The sequence below is a fragment of the Schistocerca americana genome, chromosome 4, assembly GCF_021461395.2.
Source record: "Schistocerca americana isolate TAMUIC-IGC-003095 chromosome 4, iqSchAmer2.1, whole genome shotgun sequence".
Taxonomy (NCBI): domain Eukaryota; kingdom Metazoa; phylum Arthropoda; class Insecta; order Orthoptera; family Acrididae; genus Schistocerca; species Schistocerca americana.
In genome coordinates this window covers 819,639,587-819,664,827 of record NC_060122.1, presented here as the reverse complement: position 1 = coordinate 819,664,827, position 25,241 = coordinate 819,639,587, and the positions used below count along the sequence as shown (strand labels likewise).

At 44.1% G+C, this 25,241-nt stretch overlaps 1 protein-coding gene across 3 annotated transcripts in view; it reads left to right on the top strand.

The window, feature by feature from the left end:
• Nucleotides 1-25,241, top strand: part of LOC124613951 (muscle M-line assembly protein unc-89) — a 722,488-nt gene that overhangs the window by 454,781 nt on the left and 242,466 nt on the right. The gene's annotated exons all lie outside the window — the stretch shown is intronic.

Here is a 25,241-nt window from a genome sequence, read left to right as displayed (position 1 = left end):
TATTACATGACACCCAATATATATATATATATATATATATATATATATATATATATATATAATTTGTTTTTTAGGTTGGGAAATTACCCACTTAATTTATCCAAAAATTCATCTAATGAGTAGAAGGAGTTGCCATTAAGAAATTCTTTTAATTTCCTTTTAAATGCTATATGGCTATTTGTCAGACTTTTGACGCTATTAGGTAAGTGAGCAAAGACTTTTGTGGCAGCATAATTTACCCCCTTATGAGCCAAAGTTAGATTTAACTTGAGTAGTGAAGATCATCCTTTCTCCTAGAGTTGTAGCCATGTACACTGCTATTACTTTTGAATTCGTTCGGATTGTTAATAACAAATGTCATAAGTGAATATATATATTGTGAGGCTACAGTGAAGATCCCTAGCTCTTTAAATAAGTGACTGCAGGATGATCTTGGATGAGCTCCAGCAATTATTCTGATTACACGCTTTTGTGCAATGAACACTCTTTTACTCAATGATGAGTTACCCCAGAATATGATGCCATACAGATGCAGAGAATGAAAATAGGCGTGGTAAGCTAATTTACTCAGATGTATATCGCAATTGCAATGACCCTAATAGCATAAGTAGCTGATCTCAAACGTTTCGGCAGATCGTCAGTCTGTTTTTTTTTTTCAGTTCAACCCCTCATCAATCGATACACCTAGAAATTTTGAATATTCTACCTTAGCTACCGATTTCTGATCGAAGTCTATATTGATTAATGCAGTCATTCCATTTACTGTGTGGAACTGTATATACTGTGTTTTGTCAAAGTTCAATGGGAGCCCATTTGCAGAGAACCACTTAATGATTTTCTGAAAAACATCGTTTACAATTTCACCAGTTAATTCTTGTCTGTCGGGTGTGATAGCTATACTTGTATCACCGGCAACGCTTATTTCAGTTATCAGTTTCTTGGTTTAACTGCAAATATTCAAACAATGGTACTGTGATCTCGATGTGTCTACAGAAATGTTGCCGATAGCAGCACTGTTCATTTCCGTAACGCTTGTTGTATGTTATAAGAGTGAGAGCTAAATGAGATAGTAAGGGAGTTGAGTATTGAGTATAGCTGTAGAGCAAGCACGCCGTAAACATTTAAATTAAAATGTCACCTGGCGCAGTTGTTAAATCGGTTACTGCTGCTACAATGGCAAGTTATCAAAATTTGAGTGCCTTGAACCTGGTTTTATAGTTGGCGCCACTCATCCCTCTGCAGTAGTTTAGAACTTAGACAATGCGTACAATTATTTCATAAATCCATTACTTGATAAAATTAGTGAAGCACCCAGAAGGGGAGGAGGAAACGAAATGATGGGAATTGACACCATGAATGCTGCAGGGCTGTCCATAAATGCGTAAGAGTTCGAGATCTCTTCTGAACAGCACGTGGCAACGCATCCCAGATATGCTCAATAATGTTCATGTCTCGGCAGTTTGATGGCCAGCGAAAGTGTTTAAACTCAGAAGAGTACTCCTGGAGCCTCTCTGTAGCAATTCTGGACGTGTGGGGTGTCGCATTGTCCTGCTGGAATTGCCCGTCGGATTGCACAATGGACGTGAATGGATGCAGGTGATCAGACAAGATGCTTACGTACGTGTGACCTGTCAGAGTTGTATTTAGACGTATCAGGGGTCCCATGTCACTCCAACTGCACACGCCCCACACCCTTGCAGAGCGTACACCAGCTTGTACAGTCCCCTGCTGACATGCAGGGTCCATGGATTCGTGAGGTTGTCTCCATATCCGTACGCGTCCATCCGCTCGATACAATTTGAAACGAGGCTCGTCCGATCAGGCCACATGTTTCCAGTCATCGACAGTCCAATGTCGGTGCTGACGGGCCCAGCCGAGGCATAAAGCTTTATGCCGTGCGTAAAGCTTTGTGTCGTGCAGTCAGCAAGGGTACACGAATGGGCCGTCGGCTCCGAAAGCCCAAACCGGAGATGCTTCGTTGAATGGTTCACACGATGTCACTTGTTGATGGCCCAGCAATGCAATATGCTGCAATTTGCGAAAGAGTTGCATTTTTGTCACGGTGAACGATTCTCTTAAGTCGTCGTTGGCCCCGTTCTTGCAGAATCTTTTTCCGGCCCCAGCGATGTCAGAGATTTGATGTATTACCGGATTCCTGATACTCACGGTACACTAGTGAAGTGGTCGTACGGGAAAATCCCCATTTCATCGCAACCTTGGAGATGCTGTGTCCCATCGCTCGTGCGCCGACCATATAATCACGTTCAAACTCACTTAAATCTTGATAACTTGCAATTGATGCAGCAGTAACCGATCTAACAACTGCGGCAGACACTTGTCTTACATAGCCGTTGTCGACCGCAGCGCCGTATTCTCCTTGTTTACTTATCTCCGTATTTGAATATGCATGCCTATACCAGTTTCTTTGGCGTTTCAGTGTAGTACAGCACGACCTTCAAAATGCTAATCACCCCTAAATCTGAGGGAGTCATTGTTTTCACATTTGTATTACTTCTTAATGTAAGTGACTACTCGAGCTTCGTCTTACTTTTCTGAGCTGTCCGTGCTCCCTGAATAACAACAAAATTGGAATTTAAAGTGCTCACTTCACTAGGGCAACACGAAAGGAAACAAAACCGCGCAAAGAGCTTTAATAACTGCAGAAATGGGTGGCAGCTATGGAGTCATGTTGCTACATAGGTGATGCGTCGCAAGCGATTCATCAGATTCCGACGGTTCAGCGATCGACCGCTGCGATATGTGGTTTGCCCGCACACGTGTGCTCTGCGGACAGACGGCACGACCTGGCAAGGAACGGCTGCCATCCGTCGCTCGTCTGTGCAGCGCTTAATCTCTAGCAGGTCCACCGGTGACAGGCTGGTTCTGCACATTTTTTACTCTCTTGTTATTATTATTTACAAATGACGTGTGCGGAAAAGTTACAGAAGTGTCTTCAACCGATACAGCAGTTTAAAGAAAGCAATGCTGGGTTAGCGGGCACCGTTGGGTTGTCGGTCATTAGAGGCTGCATTTATCAGCGTATCGGTCACAAATGTGGCCGGAAGTCGGGTGTGCTCCAAAGAAATCGTCGCGACGTCCTCCAGAGGTGAATAGGAAGGGAAGTACAACAATCATAACAATGGCAAGAGCTCAAATACGACTCCTTTATTGCGACATATTCTGCATTCAGTTTTCAGAAAGCAACAGAAAACGTATATTAAGCATTGAAATCGGGAGAAAAGAGTGCCCTATCGTTCAGTATCAAATTCATTTATTATCAACCACCAGTTAAAATAAAAGTGACAGAAATGTAATCTGTGAAACCCACAGAAGGTTGAGACGACCAGGAGAGAGAAATGCAAACAATGGGGAGCAGTGGCGGCCGGTCATCACGTGCTAATGTGCTAAGTACCCTGTAAATATCTCACTAAAATTACGCCATTTATCATTGAGTGCGAGCCAGAAATGGCACTAAAAGTTTGCCATTTCTGTACGAATACGAGCCGGAAAATGCACTAAAATTGCGTTATTTCTCTTCGAATGCATGCTGATATGCAAAGAAAAGGAGGGAGACATGTTTTGTAGCACTCTCGCCGCGATAATTAGAAACCAGTGTGTAGTGCAGAAATGCTGACCAGCCACGCTAAGGTCAACTCAGAGAAAGGACGCTGTTGTCTGTTTTTAACTGCGCACTCTCTGATGTGACGTCATCCCTTTCGGCACTGTGAGTGGTAAGTTGCCCACAGCACCAGGTCAGTATTTTTCTTTGAAATTACATGTAATGTATTGTGCAAGCGTAGAGTATGAGGGATTTTAGAGGAGTAGTTGTCGTTATGGCGCTCTGGCTGAGTGATCAAATACATTGACTGGCAGTTTGCTGGTTTGGGTTCCATTCCTGCAGCTGCAAACATTTTTTAAACAATTTTTTATTCCTCGCAATGTTAAACTATTGATTATAAAATCTGAATACATCTAAACAGTTAAATTTATATACGCAAAATTATATTCAATTTAGTTACGATTAGTACTCTCGTAAGCGAAAAAGGCTATAGGTCAGCACATTGATGAAATTTTGCACGAGCAGCCACTGATGAGCAACAGAAGAGCACGATGGCGCGTTAGCCAGCCTGTAGGCCGTATTCCGTACCGTCTCGCTGTCTTCTGCGGTTGTCCGCGAGGTCCTCTATGACAGACACGGGCGCTGTGCTTTGGCTGCTCCGAGACTGCCACAAAAAGTAGGGCTGGGTGTTCCTGCTCGGTCCTGTTTGAAAACTCGGTCCCAGCAAGAAGACAGCAGACTCTCAGTGTAGGTACCATTTTCTATCGCCATCCTAAACGGTCATTCTTACAAAAACGTATGTCCGACTCCTCAACTACTTCTGGTGGAACTCTGGAAGATCTGTTAGGTTACCATTACCTTGCTAGTCCTAGCCGCCAACTACTTCTCACGAATCTATCCCTTCACTCCTGGCGGCCTTCTTTAAACCTAGGATCTTTTCTGACAGTCACTGCCATCTTGGTGGCCACTAGTAATTACAGTTTGAAAGGAGTTACCTTAAAATTAACTTGACCGCAAATTACTCCTGTACAGAGGGAAGAATGTTCAGTAATTCCCTTCTCACTTTCGTCTCTAGAACTCACACAAAATCAGGAGGCAGAGTTTTTTTATTTTAATTTGTAACTTTATTCGTTAGTAAAGTAAATGTAACATCACAGGGATGATCGAAATAAATGTTCACCGTGTTTGGAACACAGTCATCCGATATCACAAGCTTATTATCTTCTACGTGGGTGAAGAGACACATGGGGTCAGTTTGAACTTAATAAGGATTTCCCACAACCTTATTAAGTATGGGTGTAATTCTCCTGCAAGTCCAAATATAAAATGGAACAAGCGCGATCTTTATGCAGGTCTGATCAATGAGATGGCATACAAGACATTAAAATACGTTAGTGCAACTATTAAAGCGAAATAGTCTTTTGTTAGTACGGTGCACAGCCGCTGTTAAGTTCTCGAAGGAAGTCATCTTCGTGCGCAGGCTGTTCTTTTTTGTTACGCCGCCACCAAGGTAGCCCCTGCGGGCCCGCAACACATCTAACACCACACAGGACCGAGGTTGTCTATGCCCAAGGCGTAAGCAATGGTAAGCATCGGCTGTTTTGCAAACAGATATTCCATATACTACTTCCTGCAGAGGGAGTTCGAGATGGCCTGCAGGAAGTATTACCACACCAACATCTGATTGGCTGGCCAATACTATTTAAAGGCTAGAACTAGCACCCGATGTCAGTTCATGCCGAATACCGAACTCAAGAACGTCTCCACGGAAGACTACGTCTTCGCCATCGGAATAGGACTCTTGTGGGAAACTTCGAAGTTATCCTGTGTTGCCTCTACTAGGAAATTATTACTGGATTTGTGATTGTGACTTTTCGTTGTTATTCAGTCATTTCCGTGTAGACTCACGTAAATAAAAGTTGTGTTGTAAAAACTTTCAACTTGACAATAACAACATTTTTATTTTGAAGTAAACACTTTATTTAATTATCCAACGTAAAAAAATCACCGTGAGATGAGGCGACGTTAGAGACGAGCGCTGCAGTGTGATATCCCTACGCCCCTTACGGCTGGTCCGCCGTTGTTAGAAAGTGCTGTAACGTGCAGGTGTAGCTGACTTGGAGCTATTGAAACTGAGGACGCCCAATGCCTTCTGTCGCCGTGTCTTCGCTCTCTCGACAGGACGCACGCTTGTTGGGTAATGAACAAGTGAGCCGGAGACCCATTGAGTCAAGGTAGGTAGACTTTTACTTCCGATGCCTAAGCTGAAATAAATCTATCTTCATTCATGTAGAACATACAGCTTTATGATATCGGAGGAATCTTTTTAAATCTTCTCATTTGATTCTACAAACCAGGACGTGCTCCCGGCAGTTGAATAGAATAAGCTTCTGGAGAGCAGGTGAAAAAAGAAGTGCGCTTCGCAATATCTTTCCATCATTACGGAAACCGAGAAAACGCGTCCACGAACTGGCTGCTATAACAATCACCAAGTGAAATAATGACGAGAAGAAGGAAAGGGACAGGCTGATGATACAGGTGGCCACCAATCTCATCTTCACTTGTTACCTCTGTTCGCAAAAGCGTGGCCTCCAAGGTGAATTTATCGGCATAGACAAATTGTTCCACAACTGGTACTAAAAGCTGTTAATGTTCGTCTGCATAGAAAAGTGTACGTACTGAAAGAGCCACAGGTTCCTTCGAGGAGATATTGAACGTGGTAAAATCGTGCAATATATGGAGTCCTACATTTTGTAACACTACCAGGAAGTCATGAGCGATAGTGCTAAATTACTCCTCTTTGTATCTGTTTCTCCAGGTGACCATTTATGCGTTTCCTTCTATAACACATTACGGGACGGACAATAGAGGATCTAATTAACAACAATTCATGGCGAATCACAAAATATACTGTTTATTAGAGGAATTGTATCTGCTCAAAAAACCATTTCAAACTGCGCTTTGATTAGAAAAACCCCATTTACCACAAAACGTAATGAATTCCTTCACATTGATACTTTGGGTACACTGGAAACGCCGTGGGAATGATTAAACAGAATGCAAATTCGAGATGGGTTCAATTTAATACCAGTTAAATCGTAACACGCGTCTCATCGAGTCTGTATTTCATGAGTGCTGCTAACCAACTGGAGCTGATTCAAATACTATGTTCAGCGTGCCCGAAAAACCACAACAAGGATCATTCAAAAAGTTGTCAGCAGGCAAATATTATTTTTGCTGCTGGAAATTACTTAACGAGCTGTTGCTGCATGATTATCAATATTCAATAGGTAGCCAGATAGGGCTATCGCTAAAATATCGTTTAATCAATATATAGATATTTCCCGAAAACTATCGGTATGCATCGATGATATTTTTCCCACGATATATCGAGATCAAAACGGCAATATCGAGTGCCAATATTTTTATTTTATATTTTTTTTTTTTTCGCAATTTTCTGAAAATGTTTGAAGTTGTTCTTTTGAAATTATAGTAGAACATAATGTTACTTGAATTGTGTGAAGGAGTCTTACTACTTTTTGAGCTTTTATTACGTCTTCGACTGTCTGAAGCAAGTATAGGTGTCACAAAATAAGAACTTTGATTGCACTGAGGGGGGGGGGGGGGGGGGAGTGAATGGAATCACAAAATTTTCGATGTGAAGAAACAGAACAGAATTTTTAACGCAACTATTGTGCTATTTCTTCATATCAACATTCTTTAAAAATAGTTGCTGAAAATGGTGAACAAGACTCTAACTCTAAATGACAAGGTTGGTCGTTGCGGTGGGTGGAGACGTAAGGGAGGGGAAATGCTGACGTAATCGCTCGGCGCTACCAAGAGAAACTGCAATATTTAGCTTCGATACTACAGCTGCTAGGTGGCTGGCGACTGCGTAAATGAAAAAAAACTGGGAAGTCGACGTGAAGTGTTCCGGACAAATCCGATATGTGACGAAACCGAAGAATGGACCCATTAGACACCATTCATTGTGCCACTTACATGCAGTTACCATTGCTAGCAAAGTGGTTATCGCCAAGCGTGAATGTGCATCGTTTGCATTTCGATTCCTGCTCGAAGGGGGATAGCCAGGCTGCTAGCGTGTTGATTTACAAAGTATCTAATAATAAATCAATACTTAATTATACAGGTCTAAAACCGGCAGTATATTTACAGTCTGCAGCCAGTAATTTTATAGGCAGGTACATCGATATTTTTTCCGCCGATACATCCATATATATCGACACCTTTTTCGATATATCGAGAGCTGATAAATATATTTTTTAAATACCGAAATTTCGGATTACCGATATTTTTAAAATATTTTTAAGCCAAACTAAATAATTAGCTTAAAAATGCCAAAAAATAGTAAATAATATGACATGTGAAGATGTTGTATCTTCACGCTTTCCTCGGAAATATATCAAGAACAGTGTGTTCCCCTTACAAATACACCAATCTCCTCGTAAGAGGTAAAATTTATAGAAAAAGAGAGACGTGTTCCAAATGGAGCAGGCTGCTAACCATGTGATAAGAGAAGATTAGTGTCACCTGATGCTGAAATCACATCGTCAGATCTTAGTGTAAAGCATGTCTTCCAGGGGTTGCGTAACTTCCGTTAACTCTTACCTCAACCTCCACTGGCCCCAAACCTACGTGGAAAGGAATTGATCTAATACTGATAACTCTTCTTGTGCGAAACTATTGCCTGAATACATAATGAACTGATATCGTGAAATTTTATCTTTGACATAATGTATCGTAACACTTACGGAAATTAAAGTAATTGAAAGTCTGTTAGTAATGCTCAGGATTTATTTAGGAGGAGATAGCCTTTTAGAACCAGTTTCTTCCTTTATGCATCTGATATGCATCTTCATTGAAACCAATGAAAAACTGTAACATAAATCTCCAATAGTAGTACCGTAAATGCCAGGAATAATAAAATAATAAGATCTCTGTTTTCAGAAATACTCGTCAGAATATAAGGTTAATAACTGTACACAGATGGCCATTTAATCACGCGTAACAAATATCTGCGACTTGTTAAGCGAAATTATCAAAACGTTATGATACTTTTCGTCTTTCATTGTGAGACAGAAGATATGCGATGGCAGACATTTGAACTACCTGCGCAACGCCTCTCGTGTAGCAGGCATGCATTGCTAGACGAGAGACATAATTTTCTTTCTCGTAAAATATTGTATTTTAAATGTTGTTTGGTTGAGGTTCTACAAAGGGAAACACAAAGAATAACCTCACGACAAGGTGGATCCAATTTTACATTGTTACTTAAAGGGTTCAGGATTTATTTTCAAGAGATGCACTGCAAACTTTGGCGTGCACCTCCAAAAAGGAGCTAAAACCTTCACAAGAAAGAAGACCTCACATCTGTGAAGGCTAGGGGTTAGAGATTTGGAGGGGGGGAAACTGTGTTTATGTTCGGTGAAGAATGTGATGCCTCACTTCTCACACTCACCAGAAACTTCCAAATAGTTGAAGTCAGGCTGTATATTGTAACTAATACCAAATGAGTCTGTGGACCGAATATTATGGTCAACTCCTGCAACTGTTCCTCCTTTGGGGGTTGTGCTCCTTGAGTATGGCGTGGTGGCTGAGGGCGAATTATGGAGGAGGGCAACGGCAGCGAGTTATTTTGGGTTATCTGTGTTGATACTAATTTTTTTCATTTCTTGCGTGTTCGCGTGCTTACTAGATATCGTCTTTCGTTTTAATAGCAGTTTAGTTCAAATGGTTCAAATGGCTCTGAGCACTATGGGACTTAACATCTATGGTCATCAGTCCCCTAGAACTTAGAACTACTTAAACCTAACTAACCTAAGGACAGCACACAACACCCAGCCATCACGAGGCGGAGAAAATCCCTGACCCCGCCGGGAATCGAACCCGGGAACCCGGGCGTGGGAAGCGAGAACGCTACCGCACGACCACTAGCTGCGGGCAGCAGTTTAGTGTAAAGTACCACCGCTTGTAAGGACCCTCTTATCACACAGACTTTTCGTTATTTGATTTGATTAGATCAAGTCAGAGTCGGGAAGACCGTCAGTGAGAGAGCACTTTGCATTTCTGTTGCAATAAAGGCAGCTCCACTGTTCGTTACGAGCTTTAAACAGGAGCGACTCATTTTCACTTATCTGTTTGGACACAACTTTAGTTTTTTTTATTTCTTGCGTGTTCGTGTGTTTGCTAGGCTCAGTCTTCCGTTCTCATAACTGTGTAGTGCACAGTTTTACCGTCTGTTGTATGGATAGGGCTGGCTCTGAGCACTATGGGACTCAACTGCTGTGGTCATCAGTCCCCTAGAACTTAGAACTACTTAAACCTAACTAGCCTAAGGACATCACACTCATCCATGCCCGAGGCAGGATTCGAACCTGCGACCGTAGCAGTCGCACGGTTCCGGACTGCGCGCTTAGAACCGCGAGACCACCGCGGCCGGCTATGGATAGGGACTCTGATTGTTGTGTTCAGATGCGAGCTCCTCGCGGTGTTGGCTTCGGTCACACAGCATGAGGCTGTTGCCATTGGGCGTCACTGGGGATCCTTGGGGAGTCCAGCACGCCTCCCTTGTCCCCCGATCGCACGCTACTCTGACCGCCCCGGGTACCGCCCACAGTGAAGTTGCCTCCTCAACCGTGGTCGGGTGCCAGGTCCGTCCAAGGTGTGGCAGACAGCGAAAAACTTCTGGAGAGGCCGATCGGACTCTGTCTGTGGCTGACGAAGTTCCTGAGCCAGATGCAATCTCTCACCCTGTTCTAGAGGAAGCATCTCGCCCTGCAAGGTCTGGGCGTTGACAGAGGGTGAGGTGGGTTCACTGACAGTTGGGAGCTCCACCATTAGGCGTGTAATGGAGCCTCTTAGGGATATGGCTGCCAAGGCTGGGAAGGAACCAATGAGCATACTGTGTGCATACCAGGAGGAGTCATTCCAGATGTGGGAAAGCAGCTTCGGGATACTATGGAGAGCACAGGGTGCAGCCAACTTCAGAGGGTGGCTCATTTCGATACTACTGATGCGCGTCGCTTTGGATCGGGAGAGACTCTATGGTTTTGGGCGGCTGGCTGAAATGGTATAGACTGCCAGTCCATCTTGCAATATGAAGGCGGAGCTCAGCATCTGGAGCATCGTCGACAGAACTGACTGTGGTCCTTTGGTACAGAGCCGAGTGGAAGGTCTGACAAAAAAAATGTACAAATGTGTGTGAAATCTTATGGGACTTAACTGGTAAGGTCATCAGTCCCTAAGCCTACACACTACTTAACCTAAATTATCCTAAGGACAAACACACACACCCATGCCCGAGGGAGGTCTCGAACCTCCGCCGGGACCAGCCGCACAGTCCATGACTGCAGCGCCTGAGACCGGTCGGCTAATCCCACGCGGTGGAAGGTCTGAATCAGAGGCTTAGACGGTTCTGCGACCGTGTAGGCTGCAGATTCCTCTCGACTTGCGCCGTAAGGTGGTGGGTTTCTGGGTTGCGCGTAGTAGAGTAGGGGTCCACTACACAAAGGAAGTTGCTACACGATAGCGTCGGCCTTGTGGCTGCGACTGGGCGGTTTTTTGGGTTAGAGGTTCTCGGAAACTACAGAAAGGTCTCAGTCTAAAAGGATGCAGGACAAACACAGGAAGGTAGACCTAGGAACGAGCGGTACTGTAGTCGTACATTGTCGTAGCTGTGTTGGGAAAGAGCCAAAGCCCAAGCGCTAACAGAAAGAAGTGAAGCGCAAATTGTTATAGGTACGGGGAATAAGTTCAGGCGAAATTTTTGACAAAGGATCTAACCGTATATAGAAAGGGTGGATTGAATACAGTTGGTGGTGGAGTATTTATTGCTGTCAGAAGTAGTTTACCTTGTCGAGAAACTGAAGTAAATAGTTCCTGTGAGTTACTGTGGCTAAAACTTATACTTGACAATCCGAGTAAATTAATAATTGGTTCCATTTACCGCCCCCCCCCCCCCTCCGCTTCAGATGATACAGTTGCTGAATTATTCAAAGGTAACTGAGTCACATTTCAAATAGGTACATCACTCATAAGATTATAGTTGGTGGTGACTACAATCTACCTCGATACATTGGCGAAAATACATGTTTAAAGTCGGTGGTAGGCATAAAACTTCTTCCGCAATCGTTCTCTTTGCGTTCTCAGAAAATTATCTAGAACAATTAGTTCACGAAACCACTCGAAATGTAAATGATTGTGGAAACACACCTGACCTCTTTGCGAATCGGGAGCATCGTGACGGATACAGGGATTAGTGGCCACAAGGTTGCTGTAGCGAGACTGAATATCGTAACATCAAAACCCACCAAAAATAAAACCAAAATACATCTATTTAAAAAAAAAGCAGATAAAAATTCGTTTGACCCCTTCGTAAGAGTCTCCACGCCTTCCAATATGATTATGTAATTGTAGACGAGATGTGGTTTACATTCAAGGAAATACTATCGACGGCAGTTGACAGACATACACCAAATAAACTAATAAGAGATGGTACTGATTCCCCAAGGTATAAAAAACCGGTCAGAACGCTGTTGTAGAAGCAACAAAAGAGCATGCCAAATATCAAAGAACGCAAAATGCCAAGATTGGCAAAGTTTTACTGAATCTCGATACTTAGCACGAATTTTAATGCTCCTGGTGTAACGGAGCAACTTAAATCACTTAATAAAAGCGAGGTCTCCAGTCCAGATTATATACCAGTCAGGTTCCTTTCAAAGTATACTTAGCATTCGTGTACTACTGCTCGCTTGTCTGTACCTAAAGACTGGAAAGTTGCACAAATCACACTAATACCCCAAAAAAGGAAATATAGAAAACGATTTATTGACAGACAGCCAACACGGATGCAGAAAACATGGTTCTTGTCAAACTGGACTAGCTTTTTATTCTCACGAAGTAATGAATGCCATCGACAGGGGATGTCAAATTGATTACGTAATTTTAGATTTCAAGAAGGCTCTTGACACTGTTTCTCACAAGCGACGTCAATAAAATTGCGTGCCTATGGGGTATCGCCTCAGTTGTGCGACTGGATTCGTGAGAAAGGCAATTTTCGTTGCGGCAGGATTTTATCAAGCAATTTCAATCACCAACTTTCTCCTCCGAATGTGAAAATACTTTATTGTAGCGCACCTACATACGGAGGAATGATCATCATAATAAAATAAGTTAAATCAGAGCTCGCAGGGGAAGATTCAAGTGTTCGTTTTTCGACAGCGCAGTTCGAGTGTGGGACGGTAGAGAAATAGATTGAAAGTGGGTCGACGTCCCCCTGCTAGGCATTTAACTGTGAATTGCAAAGTAATCGTGTAGATGTAGAAATAACTATGATGTTCAGACCAACCGTTGGTTGGTGACTACTTTACCTCCACCATTGATCTGTTGTCATATTTTAGATCCGTCCGCAGCTCGTGGTCTAGTGGCTAGCGTTGCTGCATCTGGATCACGGGTGGGAATTTTCTTTGCCCGGGGACTGGGTGTTTGTGTTGTCCTTATCATTTCATCATTCGTGACCGTGGCGAGATTGGGATTTGGTACGGGCGCTGATAACCGCACAGTCTAGCGTCCTACAAACCAAACATCATCATCATATTTACGGTCCCTTGCAAATCCTGCTGACTTAAGCTACTACATCGACAGGTGGTCACTTGTGGTCACTGAAGGGAAGTCAACGGAGCACTAACTCAGTAGTGCAAACTGAGCGCTGTGCAGCGAGCTGGCTGTGTTTGAAATCAGAGACAGCGCCTAACATTAGGTTATCTCATCAGAAGAGCAATCCATCAGGCAGCTGACGCAGCGTGTCGACGTCTCTGTGCTAGCTCAGGAAGCATCCGTTCCCTTGACGACACGACGATTACTGCACTGCCATCCAGGAGAGGCAGACAGAACTAGAAAAGTTCCAACGAAGACCATCTGCAGAGAACCTCGCAGCTTTATTGTTGCGAGGGTAAAAATAAAATGAATCATTAAGAAGAGTAAGGAACTGGGTTAAACTATTCAAGTTCCATTGAAATGCTGGAAGCCATTAGGATAATTTGCAACACACAATCCAGGTTGCCAATGTCGGCTGTGTCGACACGAGAGACCCTGTACACAACCGCAGCAGGCAACGGCAGAATATTACGCGAGTACGACGATCACGTGGTAAAGAACATTCCGTAATTCATTTCCGTCAGTGGGAAAGAGCCCAACTGCTCCACTTTCACACGGGAAAGCTGTGGACACTGCTCTAGGTCGTGATCAGGTTCGGTATTAGTAGTTGCGACAGTTTAACGACCAGCCAGAACAAGCGCTCCTCGTTCTTTTAAATTAAGATTGGCAGAAAGGACAATTTCCATTCTTGGAGGGATCAGATACTCATTTTCTATTTTTGGAACATGGGAAATACCTCACAGACCTATGTAGTTATTGTAGTGCTATGTTTACGATCTGCGAGAAGACCTTGGAGTGTATGGTGAACCTACCCTTAGCTAGATTGTAAAAACCAAGAAGCGTCTTAGTCGCCTGCATTATGAGTGGATATCATTCGACTGTTTATAATCTGACCCCACTGAAGGCGTCTATACAGCAGCCGTTCTAATGCTGGTAGCGCTTACAGGCTGTTTTCTTTTTTTCCGACATGGATAAAGCATACGCTCTCACTTGAAGGCTTAACACCTTACGATAACTTCATGAACGGGGATTCTAAGGCCGACCAACCCTGGTCGTATCAGTGCCGGTACTTAAAGTTCAGCTACCACAGTGGCCACACATCATTTCCAAGAGATGTGAACGGCAGCTGTGACAGCAGTGGTGCGCACCTTCACACACCGGCCGCGACCAACAAAGACATTTGGAATCACTGTAAAGGAGGATCTGGTGGCGCTTGGTGCGGCCAAAATTTCTATCTTTAACGGAAGGCAGAGACCGTCACAGATAGCGTACCCGAGATCTAAGCTGAGGAGGGAGGAAAGACCCACATTAGTTTTCAGATGTTATCACACATCGCCCTGGGTACACTTGCTACTTACAGGGTCTATATAGGACTGTTACTCATAGAGCTATTCTCTGTATACAGGGTGGGCCATTGATCGTGACCGGGCCAAATATCTCACGAAATAAGCGTCAAACGAAAACACTACAAAGAACGAAACTTGTCTAGCTTGAAGGGGGAAACCAGATGGCGCTATGGTTGGCCCGCTAGATGGCGCTGCCATAGGTCAACGGATATCAACTGCGTTTTTTAAAAATAGGAACCCCCATTTTTTATTACATATTCGTGTAGTACGTAAAGAAATATGAATGTTTTAGTTGGACCACTTTTTCACTTGTGATAGATGGGGTAATAGTCACAAACATATGACTCACAATTTTAGACGAATAGTTGGTAACAGGTAGGGTTTTTAAATTAAAATACAGAACGTAGGTACGTTTGAACATTTTATTTCGGTTGTTCCAAACTGATACATGTACCTTTGTGAACTTATTATTTCTGAGATCGCATGCTGTTGCAGAGTGATTGGCCGGCCGGTGTGGCCGAGCGGTTCTAGGCGCTTCAGTCTGGAACCGTGCGACCGCTACGGTCGCAGGTTCGAATCCTGCCTCGGGCATGGATGTGTTTGATGTTCGTAGGTTAGTTAGGTTTAAGTAGCTCTAAGATCTAGGGGACTGATGACCTGATATGTTAAGTCCCATAGTGCTCAGAGCCATTTTTTTTTCTGATTACCTGTAAATACCACATTAATGCAATAAATGCTCAAAATGATGTCGGTCACCCTCAATGCATTTGGCAATACGTGTAACGACATTCCTCTCAACACCGAGTAGTTTGCCTTTCTTAATGTTCGCACATGCATTGACAATGCGCTGACGCATGTTGTCAGGCGTTGTCGGTGGATCACGACAGCAAATATCCTTCAACTTTCCCCACAGAAAGAAATCCGGGGACGTCAGATCCGGTGAACGTGCGGGCCATGGTATGGCGCTTCGACGACCAATCCACCTGTCATGAAATATGCTATTCAATACCGCTTCAACCACACGCGAGCTATGTGCCAGAGATCATCATGTTGGAAGTACATCGCCATTCTGTCATGCAGTGAAACATCTTGTAGTAACATCGGTAGAACATTACGTAGGGAATCAGCATACACTGCACCATTTATATTGTCATCGATAAAATGGGAGCCAATTATCCTTCGTCCCATAATGCCGCACCATCGATAAAATGGGGGCAATTATCTTTCCTCCCATAATGCCGCACCATACATTAACTCGCCAAGGTCGCTGATGTTCCACTTGTCGCAGCCATCGTGGAATTTCCGTTGCCCAATAGTGCATATTATGCCGGTTTACGTAACCGCTGTTGGTGAATGACGCTTCGTCGCGTGCAAAAAAATCTGTCTTCGTCCCGTAATTTCTCTTGTGCCCAGTGGCAGAACTGTACACGAAGTTCAAAGTCGTCGCCATGCAATTCCTGGTGCACAGAAATATGGTACGGGTGCAATCGATGTTGATGTAGCATTCTCAACACCGACGTTTTTGAGATTCCCGATTCTCGCGCAATTTGTCAGCTACTGATGTGCGGATTAGCCGCGACAGCAGCTAAAACACCTACTTGGGCATCATCATTTGTTGCAGGTTGTGGTTGACGTTTCACATGTGGCTGAACACTTCATGTTTCCTTAAATAACGTAACTATCCGGCGAACGGTCCGGACACTTGGATGATGTCGACCAGGATACCGAGCAGCATACATGGCACACGCCCGTTGGGCATTTTGATCACAATAGCCATACATCAACACGATATCGACCTTTTCCGCAATTGGTAAACGGTCCATTTTAACACGGCTAATGTGTCATGAAGCAAATACCGCCGGCACTGGCGGAATGTTACGTAATACCATGTATTTATACGTTTGTGACTATTACAGCGCCATCTATCACTAAGCGAAAAAAGTGGTCCAACTAAAACATTCATATTTCTTTACGTACTACACAAATATCTAATAAAAAATGTGGGTTCCTATTTTAAAAAAAAAACGCAGGTGATATCCGTTTGACCTATGGCAGCGCAATCTAGCGGGCCAACCATAGCGCCATCTGGTTTCCCCCTTCAAGCTAGACGAGTTTCGCTGTTTGTAGTTTTTTCATTTGACGCTTATTTCGTGACATATTTGGCCCGGTCACTATCAATGGACCACCCTGTTTAAGTCCTCTATTACCACTAGCCAATCTTAATTTCACTTTAAACTGATACTCAGCACTGTTCGGCGGGACAGGACGCTAGTTCTGTTTACGATTTGTTTTTTTTTTATTTTGTCCCTAGGGCCAGCTGCTTTTCCCTGTCTCTACGTGCGGTACCTACTTGGAGCGCTTGCGCTGAGATGTTAAAAAATCACTGTAGGATACTGTCTTCATGACGTTACAATTTTAATGCAGTGTAATTCTCCTCTCACGACTATGCTTAATGTTATAATGATGCCTCTTCTTTTGCGGGAGATGCAGGCACTCCATCGTTGAGTCCGTATGTAATAAGTACGTAGACCAGGGCGGGCCGCGGGCACGCCGAGGCCCAGCCTGTCACTCGGCTGTGCTCGGTCATTGTCGGAAGTACCCGGAACAGCGCGACTTTTGATTTAGCACTGTGGTGCGGCGGTTTGCTGTCGGCACAGCTCTCCGAGTTCGGCAGAATAGCGGTGTCGACTCTGTTTACCCTTCGCTGTTTGTTCGTGGTGTGAAGAACGTTCACAGGTCCAGTGGCTGTTTGCACGAAAAGAGGCAGTCTAGCGATCCATCGTCACAATCCTTTAAAATGAATGGGCAGAGGGGTGAGAATTCTCAATTCGCGTAAGCGACGGGTTATACTTATTTTCTACAAAACCATATTATATACTCCGTTCTTCATAAGAATAAAACTGATGTAAACAAACACAAACGCGATGGTTGATCAATAGCCCTAGCTCCGGAACACTGGTGTTGTTCCGCTTTTGGAAGTAGGTCAAAATTATGTATTTGATATTTTATTACTATGTCACTGCAAATGAAACTTTAAGACATTTTGATGTATTAACATCCATCAGCGGTTTACTTATTCATACTTTAGCTACGTAATTTTCATTTCAAAAATCGTGTATAGTCACAGTCTCAGTTAGCGCTGCTTGTGCTCTGACTGTCTCATTGTTCATGTGTACCGCAAAAATGGATGGCACTGCTTCCTAGTGAAACATGCACGCGGAACACCGTTAATTGCTAGAAATAAGTTGTCCTTAATGTTTTCACAACATTACAGAGAGCTTTGACGTTTATTGAGACACGATGTAATAAATGTAAGAGAGGCAGGTGCAATTTAATCTAGGCGTGATCGCTAGCGTCGTTGTTAGATAATCGGCCGGGTTAGCGGGCGGTTGTTCGAAGCCCATTATGATAACAATTTTTTTTTGTTCTGTATTAATATCCAAATCATTTATCTATGAAATTTATCAATGTGTGGTAATTAACTCATACTTAACCACCATTTTTCAAGAAAAATGCATTCTGGTTTCTAATTACATGTCACATGCAGAACTCTAGTTTTCATTGCAAACACACATTCTTAATTATCGATATATTATAAAATATTGTTACAGATTTTGAGGTTAAGAAAACATCACACAATTAAATTTTTTGGAAAAAAACGAAAAATCAAATACTCTTTGTTTGAATATGACCACTGTTTTATAGGACAGATGTGGTCTCACACGAACGAGAGTGATAAGCGTCGTAGAAACACGGAAAACAATTTCACGGCGTCGAGCACACTGCACAAGTTCTGCGTTTTTACAGTTATCACCGTACCACTGCTCTCTGAACCCAATACAGTTGATCTGGAGCCAAGTTAAGGGATTTATCGCGAGAAATAACAAGAAGTTTTAACTGGCAAACTTACTGGAACTAATGCACGAAGCTTTATGACACGTCACTGCCGAACGAGGGCGAAATGCAGAACAGTACGTCATAAAGAAGGAGGAGGAGGAGGAGGAGGAAATGTGGACTTTCTGATGGCTAGGGATTCTATGGCCTCGGTACTGAAATGTACCGCTTTCCTCAGAGTCCCATGTGCAAGAAGTTCAGAGATTACCAGACAACTGACTGTAATACCTTCAGTGGCTTCAATATTTAATTACATCGTAAAATCTCAGCAGTGCGCTTTTACGCCTGCAGAAAAATTACCCTTGTTAACGTCACGAATTTTCATCACTCTCGTTTTTAATTACAGTACTATGTTAGCTAAGACCGAGAGCATGTTTTCCTTCAGATCATCTAAGAAGCATATCTCCTGACTTTTACCATTCTTTCCTTCTGTTCAAAAATTGAATGACATTCAAGACTATATTGTTCTCTGATCGTCTCTTTTTACGCCTTTCACTACAACTATTCACTTCACTGCAGGTTAGTTGGACCAGGTGGCTGGCTCAGTGCTTTCCACGTTAAATGGGCCGGTAAAACTGTTCCCCGTATTATCGCTGAGTCGATATACGCCTAAAGCACAGTATAATACGTATCCTCATTATCATACTTGACTGTATTCGAGACAGATTGGCTCCTGCTCCACGTGAAACGAAATCCAATGAGGTTCCAGCAAACGCGGAAGAATACATAGTGTGTAATGTTTACATGAGTTTTATTCAAATGGCTCTGAGCACTATGGGACTTAACATCTGTGGTCATCAGTCCCCTAGAACTTAGAACTACTTAAACCTAACTAACCGAAGGACATCACACACATCCATGCCCGAGGCAGGATTCGAACCTGCGGTCGTAGCAGCCGCACGGTTCCGGACTGCGCGCCTAGAACCGCTAGACCACCGCGGCCGGCTGAGTTTTATTCTTGTGATGGACAGAGTATAGTAACACACAGGAAGAATTTAAACTTTCGGATGACAATGAAGGCGCAAAAATTTACGACGACTGACAGGCGGGATACATTTTTCTTGCTAAATTTGTAGGCGTGGTGCACTTGAAGAAATTGATGGATTGTACGAATAGTAAAATTTCTGAAGCCGCGCCCGTTACTCCATTTTCAGACGCAACAGTTTTCAGTGGACATGAACGAAGAGTATGGAGACTTCATTTATTACTGCAAAGTATGTTGGTTAAGTCAAGGGGCTTGCCTGGAACGATTTTTCGATTTAAATCTCGCTACTGTTGAATTTATGAAGGAAAAAGGAGTGCAGGAACGAAAATTAGCACATCCGGAATGGACTCCAGCTTCGCGTTTTGAGTAGACTTGACCGCACACTGCCCACAGTAAGAAGTTGCAAGGTAACTTCTTTCTGGTTTGATGGAGATGGATTTAAAAAGAAAATCAGACGAAGACAGTGGAGTTCCCTAAGCTCACTGGTGTTTAAGAAATCGCGAGGTTTGAAGAATTCATTGTGGTCTTGCAAGAATTACAACGATTGTTTTATGAAGGTTTTGAGGACACTGCCACTCTTACATCTGTTTTTGAGCTGTTTTCGAGACCGTTTGCCGTTTCAGTTCAAAGTGCCCCTGTGCATGTGCAGATGTATCTGATCTGCAGGGTACTACCAACTAAGTACAAAGCTTTTTAAGTTAAAACTGCCCAGTACCTCTACATTGCTTTTCGCAGATAGATTTTCCAAACCTCCACAATAAAGTTGCAAAGGTTCCACAATATTTCGAGCAGCATATTTGTGTGAAAGGCCTTTTTTCGATTAAGAAACTAAGTAAGTTACAATTACGTGGCAAACTGAATGAGAAACTCTGTGAAATTGTCTGCGTCTGTCCATATACCGACAGCTTGTACCAGACAAAAAATACATTGTCTGCAGCGCGCCAAAAGTAATTAAAAATACTGAAAATTTATTTTGTTTGGGAGCTATGTTGTTGAGAAATATGAAGTATGAAACCAAGTCGTATGCAGTACGACTGTACTGCCATGTAAATTCGGCGCGTTCGCTGTTTTCCCCTCTTTCCCCAGCACGCGCTCAGCCAGCGCTGTGTGGTGGTGGGGAAATCTGACGCGAAGCTGAGTGCTTTGGCACTCGTAACCCGCGAGCCACCCTTGATGTAGAGCGAATCTTCAAGCACGGTGCCATGTAACACGGGGCAAATGGCTAGAAAATAGAAGTGCCAGCTGCCTTAAATATTCCAACCCCCTCCCCCCCCCCCCTCATCCCCCGCCACCTTAGCGAGAATTGTACTGCGAACCATACCAAGCGCCATATCTGTCCTTTCAAGGACTCGAATTCCGTTACCTATCGTCAGGCGCGGCTGATTAAATTAATACATGTCGAAATTTTCTGTTAGTTATTTGTCAACAATCGACGGCAACGACGCCTTTTCGTTAAAAGCGTTTCGACTGTTGTATGCTACAGTATTGGAATGACTGCTCTCTTACCGAGCCAACTGTACCCTTCAGGAAACTTCCTGGTAGATTAAAACTGTGTGCCGGACCGAGATTCGAACTCGGGACCTTTGCCTTTCGCGGGCTCTACCATCTGAGCTACCCCAGCACTATTCACGCCCCGTCCTCACAGCTTTACTTCCGCCAGTACCTCGTCTCCTCCTTCAGATCCAACAATGATTGATTGATTGATCAATCTGAGACACTGTGCCCGTTTCCGTTTAGTGAAATGCAGAATTTTGGATCTATATGCGCTGAAGCCAAATTGCTAGTATTTGCAGCATTTTGAAACCTTAACAAGATCTGACTGGATATTTGTGCACCATTTTTAATCTACCGGTACTTCAGTATGCAATATTGCATCATTTGCAAAAAGTTTGACTCATTAATATACAAAATGAAGAGCGAGGGTCCCAATATACACTCCTGGAAATTGAAATAAGAACACCGTGAATTCATTGTCCCAGGAAGGGGAAACTTTATTGACACATTCCTGGGGTCAGATACATCACATGATCACACTGACAGAACCACAGGCACATAGACACAGGCAACAGAGCATGCACAATGTCGGCACTAGTACAGTGTATATCCACCTTTCGCAGCAATGCAGGCTGCTATTCTCCCATGGAGACGATCGTAGAGATGCTGGATGTAGTCCTGTGGAACGGCTTGCCATGCCATTTCCACCTGGCGCCTCAGTTGGACCAGCGTTCGTGCTGGACGTGCAGACCGCGTGAGACGACGCTTCATCCAGTCCCAAACATGCTCAATGGGGGACAGATCCGGAGATCTTGCTGGCCAGGGTAGTTGACTTACACCTTCTAGAGCACGTTGGGTGGCACGGGATACATGCGGACGTGCATTGTCCTGTTGGAACAGCAAGTTCTCTTGCCGGTCTAGGAATGGTAGAACGATGGGTTCGATGACGGTTTGGATGTACCGTGCACTATTCAGTGTCCCCTCGACGATCACCAGTGGTGTACGGCCAGTGTAGGAGATCGCTCCCCACACCATGATGCCGGGTGTTGGCCCTGTGTGCCTCGGTCGTATGCAGCCCTGATTGTGGCGCTCACCTGCACGGCGCCAAACACGCATACGACCATCATTGGCACCAAGGCAGAAGCGACTCTCATCGCTGCAGACGACACGTCTCCATTCGTCCCTCCATTCACGCCTGTCGCGACACCACTGGAGGCGGGCTGCACGATGTTGGGGCGTGAGCGGAAGACGGCCTAACGGTGTGCGGGACCGTAGCCCAGCTTCATGGACACGGTTGCGAATGGTCCTCGCCGATACCCCAGGAGCAACAGTGTCCCTAATTTGCTGGGAAGTGGTGGTGCGGTCCCCTACGGCACTGCGTAGGATCCTACGGTCTTGGCGTGCATCCGTGCGTCGCTGCGGTCCGGTCCCAGGTCGACGGGCACGTGCACCTTCCGCCGACCACTGGCGACAACATCGATGTACTGTGGAGACCTCACGCCCCACGTGTTGAGCAATTCGGCGGTACGTCCACCCGGCCTCCCGCATGCCCACTATACGCCCTCGCTCAAAGTCCGTCAACTGCACATACGGTTCACGTCCACGCTGTCGCGGCATGCTACCAGTGTTACAGACTGCGATGGAGCTCCGTATGCCACGGCAAACTGGCTGACACTGACGGCGGCGGTGCACAAATGCTGCGCAGCTAGCGCCATTCGACGGCCGACACCGCGGTTCCTGGTGTGTCCGCTGTGCCGTGCGTGTGATCATTGCTTGTACAGCCCTCTCGCAGTGTCCGGAGCAAGTATGGTGGGTCTGACACACCGGTGTCAATGTGTTCTTTTTTCCATTTCCAGGAGTGTAGTTTCCTGGAGAGAACCTGAAATAACTTGTAAATCTTTCGATAACTCTCGATCCCCAGTAACATTCTGTCGAGAAATCCTCAAGCCAATCACAAAGTTCGAGGTTGTACTTTCGATTGCCATGTAAGCAAAGTTTGGTATGACCATTGTTTTAGGAATCCATGTCGATTTGCATGTAGGAGATTCTTCTGCTAGAGATATCCCATTACGTTTCATTCAAATATTCTAAAATAGATCAAACAAGTGTTATCATAACCGGTTTCGACTTATTACAAGGTGACCATCTGTCTGAGAAGAACGAAAATGGGCATACAGAAATACTAGAAAACTTCATTACGAAAACGGCATACTGAAATACTAGAAGACTAAATTACAAATCGAATCGAGTCCTGCACATAACCATACGTACTTGAATACATTACATTTGACAGAGATTCGTCAGCTCGAGATTGCATAGTGTGTTAACATATCTGCGACGTGATTGTTGGAAATGAAGGCTGCAGCTGGCTACGTAGTAATATAGAATTGGTGACTCTTAAATCGCTAATATATCATTACAAATATTCACGATGTACAATTGATTGTGTGGCAGCACCTTCTTTAATATTAGCAACTTCATATTATTACGTAGTCATGTGTAGCCCTCATTTCCAACAATCTGGTCGCAGATATCATTGTGAGGCCTTCTCCGGGTTTCTTCAGTTGATCAGTTACTATGTGACGTGTTCGAGTGTAACTTGTTCGTTCACGACGTCCTGATTGAATTTTCAGGGGGTGGGGGTGGGGTTTTTGGAAGCAAGCTCCACTCACCAAGTACAACACACAGCCGCAAGGACAGTGGTTTACTATCCCCGTTTCCTTTCTTTTACACAAATCATCTGATGATGAATTGACAAAAGGTCAAAGCCAGTCATGGTATCGCTTTGTGATCTGAGGCTGAAATATATACCGATAATTGAAAAAAAAAAATACGTTTATCACCAAATATGCTTTATAATAGATGCCCACGGCCTGCAGTGTATGTAAATGACAATATAGTTTGTATATCAACCACATAGGAAAAGGCGACTGCTATTTACTGTAAAGAAGACACGTCAAGTTGCAGACAGGCATAGTTAATACATTCGCATGTACCTTTCGGCCACAGCCTTCGTCAGTAACCACAGCTTTCGTCAGTAAAACACCCCCTTCTCCCCCCCCCCCCCCCCCCCCACACACACACACACACACATACCATTCTGTCTGTCTTACACACTACCCGAGGTGCTGGAGTTGACCACCGTGTGTGTGTGTGTGTGTGTGTGTGTGTGTGTGTGTGTGTGTGTGTGTGTGTTTTACTGAGAAAGTCTGTGGCCGAAAGCTATATGTGAATGTCTTTTAATTGTACCTGTTTGCAACTTCACGTGCCTTCTTTACGGTAAGGAGCAATCTGTGTTTCCTACATCGTTGATATTTCTACCTGGAGTTCCATTGTAGAATGTAGTTTGTCGTATGGCAGTGGTACAATTTTAGTGTGGCGCAGTTAATTTTCAAATATATGTGAATACTTGACGGGAAACACAAGAACAAACATCTGGGACTAAAGGTGTAACACTACGGGCAGTTATTGAACACAAACCATCTGGCATTTACAGATGCGAGGAGATTAGTGGCAATAGAGAAAATAGCATTGAGATTTCACCACAAATGGCTCTGGGTACTTTTGCTAATAGTCAGTATCCATGTGCTGTCCTTCTTCAAACTGATACATCTGTGTGTGTGGCAGGGGAGGATACAAGTTTGACCTGGGAAAAAAAAAAAAAAAAAAAGCACTCCGTCGTCAGGCCGAGAGTGGCCTACCGGGACCATCCGACTGCCGTATTATCCTCAGAAGAGGATGCGGATAGGAGGGCGTGGGGTCAGCACACCACTCTCCCGGTCGTTATGATCGTGTTCTTGATTGAAGCCGCTACTATTTGGTCGAGTAGCTCCTCAATTTGCATCACGAGGCTGAGTGCACCCCGAAAAATGGCAACAGCGCATGGTGGCTGGATTGTCACCCATCCAAGTGCCGCCTATGCCCAACAGCGCTTAACTTCGGTGATCTCACGGGAACCGGTGTATCCACTGCGGCAAGGCCGTTGACCTGCAAAGCTTTATTTATTTATTTATTTATTTTTTAAAAATCCTATTTTCCATCTCTTGTTGTGTTTGTCCTGGTGTGAAACAATCACTGAGAATGCCATCAAGGTAAATCAGTTCTTCTACAACACGATGTCATGACTGGTATCTTAGCCGAAGTCTTAGAAGCTGCCCAAGTAGCGCTGTACCTGCCGTCTATACTGTACTAATGCAGTGACCACCAGTTCACACATCTCTTGGCAGAATGTTTGTTGATAATTTTCAGAAGTTGCTAATTATTTTCAGTGAACTGCCATATGCATCCC